This window comes from Nanorana parkeri, unplaced genomic scaffold (genome assembly GCF_000935625.1).
Source record: "Nanorana parkeri isolate BGI_ZX_2015 unplaced genomic scaffold, ASM93562v1 scaffold200, whole genome shotgun sequence".
NCBI classification, from domain to species: Eukaryota; Metazoa; Chordata; class Amphibia; order Anura; family Dicroglossidae; genus Nanorana; species Nanorana parkeri.
The window spans coordinates 1,356,228-1,365,635 of NW_017306468.1; the positions used below are offsets into that span (position 1 = coordinate 1,356,228).

Genomic DNA, 9,408 nt, shown 5'->3' on the forward strand with positions numbered 1-9,408 from the left:
CCGCGGGAAGAGTAAACCATCACATTCGGTACTACTGAAAACGGAAGAAAATTCCTTTTTCAAGTTCATGGCCAAATATTGGTTGTAAATGGCCTCGTAAGTCAATGGCTATAAGAAAATTGTAGCAGAGGAGCCAACTTTTCTCCAAAACACAGAAGTAAAAAAAAAAAAAGACCTTAGACTGACAACTTTAAAATGACTCTTAGCCATCAGCAAGTAAAATAAATCCAGGTCAAATATAGCCAGCAAAGGCTTATTACACACCCAGCTTCCAAAGCGCAAAACTGTAAAAAAAAAATTTGGCTGCATTAAATGAAGTGTAATTTTGCTATGTGACATCATGCACTTGAAGGACACACAGAAATCCTTAATATTCCAAGGAACGGTGGTGTCATCACATGATAGGAGTCATCCCCATAAAACCAAGTATCACACCTAGAGCTGAATGAATGAACATCACTAAATAGAACATTCAAAGTGCCACAAACAGATGACACGCCACTGTAAGTGGCAAGAAAAGAAAAGCCAAGGCTGGAGGGAAGGTGGTCTGTACATTTCAGGTGACTACAATGCATTGATCACAGCAAAAAGCTGATTACAATGTGACAACACAGCAACTTAATCACTTTACCCACCCCCACAGCTTTTTTTTTCATTTAATCCAAAACTGAACCATTGTTTTTCTTCAACTGAAGTATAGACAAAAAAAAAACAACGATTTAAATAAAAGAAATGCAGTCTTAAGACCCCGTTCCCACTGTACGGTTTGTTGCGCGATTTCCGCTCCAAAATCGTGCATATTTCTGCGCCATGTAGCTTGTCCAATGCATTTCAAGGGAGCTGTTCACATTTCACAGCTCAATGTCGCCTGTAGCTCAAGCTTGAACATGACCTATTTTTCTGCGGCGATTTGGCCTTAAAAAGGAGAACTATGGGGTTAAGCCTTTTCCCCATAGTTCTCCTTAGGGTAACGGGAGGACACAAACTAGCGTCCTCCTGTCACCCTAGGCTCAGTATACCGCGAGCTGTAGCTCACGGTATACTGAGACGCCGCAGCTGAAGCGGATCCCGACAATTGTGCCGGGATCCGCCCAGCTGCGTGACTGGCAGCTGCCTCTGCCTATCTAGAGGCAGAGGCAGCTGTACCCGCCCCCTCCCCCGTCCGTTCCGCCAGTCAGCGCTGGCGGATCGGAGCGGGGAATCCAGCCCCTCCCGTCACGGCAGAGAGACATGACAGGATCGAGAGGTGAGCGAACGCCGGTATGTGTTCGCTCACCTCCCGATCTACTGAGCCGACCTGTGACACTGGCGGATCGGAGCGGGGAATCCAGCCCCTCCCGTCACGGCAGAGAGCCATGACAGGATCGAGAGGTGAGCGAACGCCGGTATGTGTTCGCTCACCTCCCGATCTACTGAGCCGACCTGTGACAGTCTCATTGAACATGAGGTGAGTGAAAAGCACTCATCTCATAGTTCTCCTCTAATAGACTTAATGGTGTCGTACATTACCAGCGATTTTGCACGACCTTGTCGCGAAAGGTGTCACTTTTGCCCAGCAATATGGAAGGAATGATGTAACATCATGACTGCTTTTGATTGGTTACAGCCCAATGTTGCAGCGACGAAGACCCTCCCAAAAGTCACGATATGTAGCACGACAAAATGTGCGCTGTAGCTCAGCTCGAAATCGCGCAATTTTTCATGTCGCTCAGCGTGAATTAAGGATAATACGTGTATACGGGTTTTGCGCAACATCATTAAGCCAACCATATGAAACCTGATTTTACAAATGTATTACAACACCTAAGGCCTGATACAATCAATGAATTCATAATGAAGACAACAAAACAGGAAAAAAAAAGAATGATCAATGTCAATCAGAGTGTGTACTTTTATAGAGCTTGATCTAGTGACTGATTACACTGAAATCCTTGGTGTCCATACACATGATCGAAGGGAATGCAGTACTACGTGCTCAGGTCAAGTGATAAATGCTGCAATAAAAACGTAATGGCTTGCAACGTTGGAAGACAAGAACATGAAGACTAAATGGATATAGCTAGAACATATTTACAGCCAACAGCACAGCAATATGCCCTCAAGGAGGGGGTCCAAGTCTTATTTATTACTAGTTACTACACCAGTCAGGGTGATCCTCAAGAATCCAGAACTTGCTCTCTGGACAAATCAAATAGATCACCTAGTCCAGGACAGCGTACTGTAACGCTAAAAAGTCTACATGTGATGTCACAGAAAAACAGGAAGTCAATATACTCTACATGTCAAGAAAGCAGAAAACAGATGTGCCACAAACACCACATATTTTGGACAGCTAGCAATGGCCAAAAAGTGACTCCAATACAGGATGTCACATTAACAGGTTCAGAAGCATGCATGCCATTCCCTTGTATCTGAATGGAGAACTTGTGCAATCCCCACTGGAAAGATATTTAAAAGCTGTTGCTATATAGAGAAATATAGAGAAAGAAAAAAAAATATCAATTGGAAGGGAGAGTATTATCCCTGCAGATCCTCTCCAACATGCATTTGGCCTTGACAAAAATAGGATTTTGTATTCCTAAAACATAGACATGTTTGAACACTTTCTTTTAATGATATGCTAGTTCAATCACAAACGTAAAAGAATGGTCTACTTTGATTTAACCTGCTTGGTTAGGTAACCCTCCCACACAGCAGGCACCATATAAAGTTGTCTTTATTTACTCAATTGCAGTTTTGCATTGCAAACATCTTTAATGTAGAAAATGTTCATATGATGCATTTTACAGAACACAGAGCGTAAATTAAAATATTTGCTGGAAGCCAAAGTACAGTCTTCAATTAAAAATGCATGTGACTAAGCCATAATAAAAATCATGTGTATGATGCATGCAGGGCGAGTCTGAAAAGCATGTATACCCCCCATTAAAGCCCACTGACCATGGGTACATGTTAAGTGAATGATATGCTCAGTCTCAGTACTAAAAAAAGAAAGAAAAAAAACAAATTTCACAACAACCTCAAAGCTCCAAACTGTTAGAAAACTTTTCTATGTCAGCACATAAAAATACACTGGGCTCGATTCACAAAGCCAACAACACACCAGGATAAGGATCCTCATTTCCAAAATAAGGATTTTCGGTGGAGTCCAATGAGATTTGAAAGTTACAGTGTTGTGGCTGAAAACAAAATCTGCCTAATCTTGTGTTAAAGCTTGTCGTTAAGTTGCGCCTCTCGTGTTTCACACACACGCATTATTTACATCAACCAAATTCTCTCCTCCAAATGTTTTTTTTATTGCAAGTTACAAAATGTGAAAATACGATTTCTAGGGGCAGACTGTTCTTCTCTCAATCTCAATGATGGCCATTGTTCTTTAAGTGTATCATAATTACAACAGCACCATAAATGACACAATCATCTAACACCACATCCCAGAATTTTAAATTTTAAATAGAAGGCATACAGTTTGACTACATAGTAGCCGTCATGTCGGGATTTTATGGCGTAACAAGTACCATATACAACAATTACAATATATACATTTTTATTATTAACAAGTGAAAAAAGTCTGTCATAAAATCAGCATGTAGAAGAAGAACCCAGCTTAGTATAGTTCTACCAACATCAGATCAGTCTTCTATCTATACAGCGGTTCCAAGTCCACAGTATACATCACACATTGTCCAATACTATAAATATAGGTGTCCAAGATGAGAGCAAGACATGGCACTCTATCACAGCCGAAAACAATTAGTAGTGGTAGTGACGCGTTTCGCAGAATAAGATCTGCTTCATCACACTTTACTGTATTTGGCGATTACATCTATGAAAGATTTAATGTATTAATATCAAGCCATAAATCAGCTTAAATCATCATGTGTAATACATCATTGCACGTACATACATATATACACATGTACAAGTGTAATACAGAATTGTCATATACATCCATACATATGCATCCATGGGCAGGCAGTTCTTTAAGCGTAAACAACAAGTTTTGGGATTCGTCAATCATACAGTGAGTTCAAATACATCTGTAATTACTTAAAACCTGCTAAACTGACTACGTGAATGATATGCAGTCACCCAGAGGTGCCTGCACATGCCTTTATACATCTTTGTCAAGGCCCCTACAACCCCAAAACCCTGGACTCTCCAACAATCAAATTGCAACACTGCCTGGTGGGGTCGAGATCTGGGCCAATTCTTCCCACGTCTTAATATTAGGCCAGCAGGGCCAGACGCCACAATGGTGGGCCAGTAGGAAGCTGCTGGAGGGGATGGGAATCCATGAAGGAGTTTGTAAAGGCAGCGCAGCTTTAGCAAGCATTTGTTCCTTTAATCAAGGGGTAGGCAACCTCAGTTGTGGTGAAACAACAAATCCCATGAGGCATTGCGGGACTGCAAACCACTGGCACGACTCCCAGAGGCATGAAGGGATTTGTAGTTTTTACACAGCTGTAGTGCCAATGTTGTATAGCCCTGCTTTAGTCAGTTTAGGTTGTATTGCATGACCAAGGCACTTTTAGGGATCCACAAACATAAAATATAACTAGGCAATCAGAACATGCCATTTTCCAGTAAAATATTGCATCGGAACGACCACTGAGTTTAGGCATAGACAAACTTCGGCCCTCCAGCTCTAGTGAAACTACAAAACTGGAAGTGCTACGCTACTTGTTTTGGGAACTATTGCTCTTCCTCCAGAAAGTTGGGAACGCACATGGACTATGCCTTTTGGAAAGATTATCATCTTTCCAAGGTCTGAGAACACAGATCTTCAAAGATTAGAAATAGTGGTTCTTACTATAGCCTTATATATAGTCATACAGGCTATGGATGTTAAAGCAGAATGGGCTTGGCCAGTGTGCACCCGCCATTCTCTCTGGAGCTGCCATGAAGGAGCAGTGATACTGGGTTATAGAAGTTAGTGGTTCATACTAGCCAGCTTGATAGGGGGTTAATATTATGTATATTTGTTCTTTTGTATGAACATTACTGCCATGTATTTGTATCCACACCCGGGTTTTAAAAGGGGGCAGTAGCATTTAATGTGTGACATTATAATAAACAATATCTGTATCTTTTTGGAATCATTTTTTACTCCCTATTCTAATAAACCTACAAATCCCATCATGCATCTGCCTCCGAGCGTCATGACTGTGGCGGTCAGTGCCTTGCAATGCCTCATGGTACTTGAAGTTTGACAACAACTGGAGGGCAGAAGTTTGGCTACCCCTGATTTAGTCTATGGTTTATGCCCTTCTGTCTGAGGGCAGGTTCCAGATCTGGTCCGGAAAATGGTGGGAACCTGCCCACAGTTCCAGTGCATTCCAGAGCAGACAAAATGAGACGTGCAGTATTTTTCTGGTCTGGAACGGACTGCGCTGGTGTGAACAAAGGCCAGAAATACCATACGGTTACATTAGGATGCATTTTGGGTTGGGAAACAATCTGGTGTGGTCTGGAGATGATCTGGATGTGATCTGGATGTGATGTAAATGGGCCATGAATGTCTTCAGATCCTGACTGGAATTGTTCATAGTTTAATCAACGCTTTATTAAATTATTAAAAGTAAAAAATACTTTCACTGACTTTCCACCAACAATCTCAATCTGTGAATCATTAAGATGCATGTTTCTAAATGTATTATTAATGTAATTAAGTCCAAGAAGGAATATTTTGATCAATTGAAAAGGGGCGCTGTGAGATTAACATAACCGAAGCTTTACAGTGGAATATTAAACATATTCAATTATTTATGGATCACTTGATAGCGAGCTGGATTGGCCTCCCCGTGGATTCGGAGGAGTAACACGGTAGAAAAATTCCACAAAACCCACAAATAATATTTAAGTCGACTTACAGAAAAAAAAATTTAAAACGTTAGAAGTGGAAACGGTAAGCTGAGCAGAGCAGATTGCTCAATTCGTACTTTGCTGCCAAAAAAATAAAAAAAGTTCCATGCTTCAACCCCAAGCACACCCAATCCACCACCTGTGGAAGAAAGAATAAACAGAAAGACTGGGGCTGCAGCGTGTGAATGTCCTGCTATTGTTTGCTGCTCATTCCAGAAAAATGTCAATTGTGCTGTATACAAACATACAAGTCACAGAACAAACGGTCACTTCATTTCATCGCTCACCAGCCCCTTTCGCTGGTTAGTACATTATCAAATTCCTCATTTGTTACAGGTTTGTAAAATCGAGCCGTATAAAAACAGAACACAGACCCAATGGCTACAAAGTCCTTACATCCTACTGCTTCTGATATGTGTCAGCCTGGGCCTCTCGGAATTAAAAGGTCATCTCCTAACAAAAGCATCATTAATGCTCCTGACGTCGAATGTACAGCTCCCTCCCCTCGTTTATATCTGTAACCCTGACACACAATGTCTCGCAAGCATTATCCACTCATTTCACAGAGGTCGCTCTGACCCAAGAGTCCTAGCACGCTGAAAAACTATCCTGCTAAACAAAACACGTTAAAATTCACACCGCAAACTCCACTTACGTTGCCAGCACCCAAACATACCTACTATATAAAAACAACCAGCCGTGCTCCACGTAAACGGCTCGAGTAGCTACTAGCTGCAACAATCTGCTAGCAATTAACTCTCAAAACTGCCACTTCTGGAGGTCTTGGAAGCACTAAATAGAGCACCGCCTGTGCCCAGACCTCAAAGAAGCACACATGACGAGTTCTCATAACCCGGATCATTCAAGATGGCTATTGCCATTACCCTCAGGAGACTAAAGATGTCTCCTCGAATTGCTGAACTATGCCATTAATTACACACAGGTGCTCCGCAGCAACTCCTCTCGCACTATAATGGCACCGACACATACAGGAGTGTGGAATTAAACCTATATGGAATATATATATATATATATACACACACACACACACACACACACACACTGCAGGATTCATTGTACTGCAGGCCCTGGGCTCTTTTCCTAATTCACTGACTAGGATCATATAAAGGGGTCAGGGTACATTGGTGTTTTCCTTCTGACCTGCTTGCAAAGCAAATATACAAGATCAGGAATGCAGCGTTTAATTGAATCTTCAGCAATTGTATACTTTTTGTAGTGATGGTGGAAGATCATATGAAATGGATGCTTCCAGGTACAGGGAGGTTGTATACATGTTTATGGATGGCTGTTTGATTATGTTAAAGGAAACTTTAATCAGGAGGAAAACAAAGTTTGTGAAGGATTAAAAGAACAAACAAAACAAAAAACCACTGACTAAGGCTGCGTTCACACCTGACCGTTTTGTAGCGCGTCCTACGCTCGACGAACGCGCTACAAAACGGTCAAAAAAATAAATAGCATTGTAGTCAATGCCCTCGTTCCCACCTAGGCGTATTTCCGCCCGTCCCTAACGCCCTACAAAACGGCCCACGCCTGAAAAGGCCCCGGGACTACTTTGGGCCGTTTGTAGGGCGTTTTCCATTGGGATACAGCCAAGTAGCCTTTGGAATCGCGCAACTTTTTTACCGCGAATCGCGGTAAAAAAACCGCGCGACAGACGCGCATATTACAATACGCCTAGGTGTGAATGGGGCCTAACTGTATACAAACACCAAAGTGCAGAAACTTTTTTAGTATCCCCATGGGATATAGAGATATATATAGAGATTATATATAATCTCTCTCTCTCTCTCTCTCTCTAATATATATATTTATACACGCATTGACAATAAAATGCTGAGGCTTTGCCTTCTCTCCGCTGCAAGACCCATGAGTGCCTCTGTGCCAACTTTGGAGAATGTATACACACGAAATTTGGAGCGCAAGAGCCCTTTCACATGAACTGATCAGGAGGGCATCTGTGCAAGAATCCCCTCCTGATCAGAGTAGTATGGATCAGATGTCACCATTGTGACATTCATGTCCGTCAAGTTTTTCCTCCATCACTGAAATGACCCCCATGCCAGTCTATGGGTAATGTGATGTCCATTTACATCAGATTGCCCCTGATCCAGCACGATCAGGTCCGGCGAAACTGTTCTCTGACCCGTTTGTTTTTCCGGACCTGGCCAGAGCCGGGGGTAACGAGACACACGTCAGTTTACACACAGCTACTCATAGACCAGCATTGGGCATCCAATCGGGTCCCTCTGAAAAACAGACCTCATTGGGACCCCTCCTCGTGTGAAAGGAGCTTAAATATAAAGTGACCCAATGAGAAATATCACTTAGGGCCCATTCACACCAGTTGCGTTAACAGTCTTGCCCAGTGCAGTCCCAACGCAAAGACGAGGCGATCTGCCATGTTTCCAATGAGCGCAGTTCCACGACAGAGGCGTGCGCTGAAAATAAAGCACGGCGTGCACTTTTCTACCGCTGAAGCGTGGCGCGACGCAGTAGAAACGCTTTGCACCGTGGCTGACAGAAGTAGATGAGAAGTCACTTGTGGCATTTCAATAAAGTTCTAACACATAAAAAGTAAACTGGGTGATGCCTTGCGACCAGTGCGCCAGCACCGGTCCTCCCATCGCCCACGCGTTCGGCATTAATGGATGACTGCAATACTACTGATTATGTATAGTATGAAAGTTTATCGGTCATCTCTGCATCCCATAATACAACTTGCTGGAGTATTATGCAACAGTTAGACAACACAAAATACAGCCTGGCACGGTGCCAACCAAGTGCTCTGCATCTGTTCCATACACATCCACGTCTATACAAAGTGTAAACAAAGCATGAGCAGCCGATGGAGATCGGTGTACAGGGCTGAAGCCATGCATTAGTAATGAGTCCAATGGCTCTCCCAGTAACCGAGCATTCCACACAGAGGTGGGGGAACCAGCCACTTGCACCATTAAGGTGACCTGGGCCGCCATAGAATGGAGGAGGGGAAGGGGGGCCGGCAAAGTTTGCAGCCCCCGGGACAGAAAGGCGATGGGTCAGCCTCTGCCTTTGTTGTTCCAACTTCTGTCATGTCGTGGAAAGTCCAAATGACTGAGTCAGGAGTGGAGCGTGTATGGGGGTCTCAGCCATTACCGCCCCCCCCGTAGAAGACAATAGGTTGGAGTGCCCCCTCCTGAGATGCTGCCACGCCTTGTACTTCACAGACAAACTTCTTCTGTTCATTTACCTTCCCGATCCCTGAGCACCGGCCAATCCACACACAGTCCGACATACGGGAGCCCGCAGCCTGCTCTTCCCCCGGCTCGTCACACACGATACAGTACAAAGTTGGATGGGGACACCCGGCTCCCTGCCAGTTCCGGTGACCCCGTTTGAAAAGGGCTTTGTTGGGGTGACAAGTTGGGCTCTGCCTGTTTGCTGAGCTGCTCTTTCTCACTCCCAGTACGCTGTGTGACGTTCGAGGAGGAGGCGGCTCCGTACACGCCCACATACACACAGGCTCCTCCTCTGTACAAG

The 9,408-nt window shown here is 43.6% G+C and overlaps 1 long non-coding RNA gene across 1 annotated transcript in view; it reads right to left on the reverse strand.

The window, feature by feature from the left end:
• The window catches only part of LOC108786279, a 45,424-nt gene extending 36,041 nt beyond the window's left edge, over positions 1 to 9,383 (reverse strand). The window contains exon 1 of the long non-coding RNA XR_001941188.1: positions 9,119 to 9,383. This is a non-coding gene — a long non-coding RNA (uncharacterized LOC108786279). The remainder of the gene's footprint in view (positions 1 to 9,118) is intronic.
• Between the last annotated feature and the right edge of the window lie 25 nt (positions 9,384 to 9,408).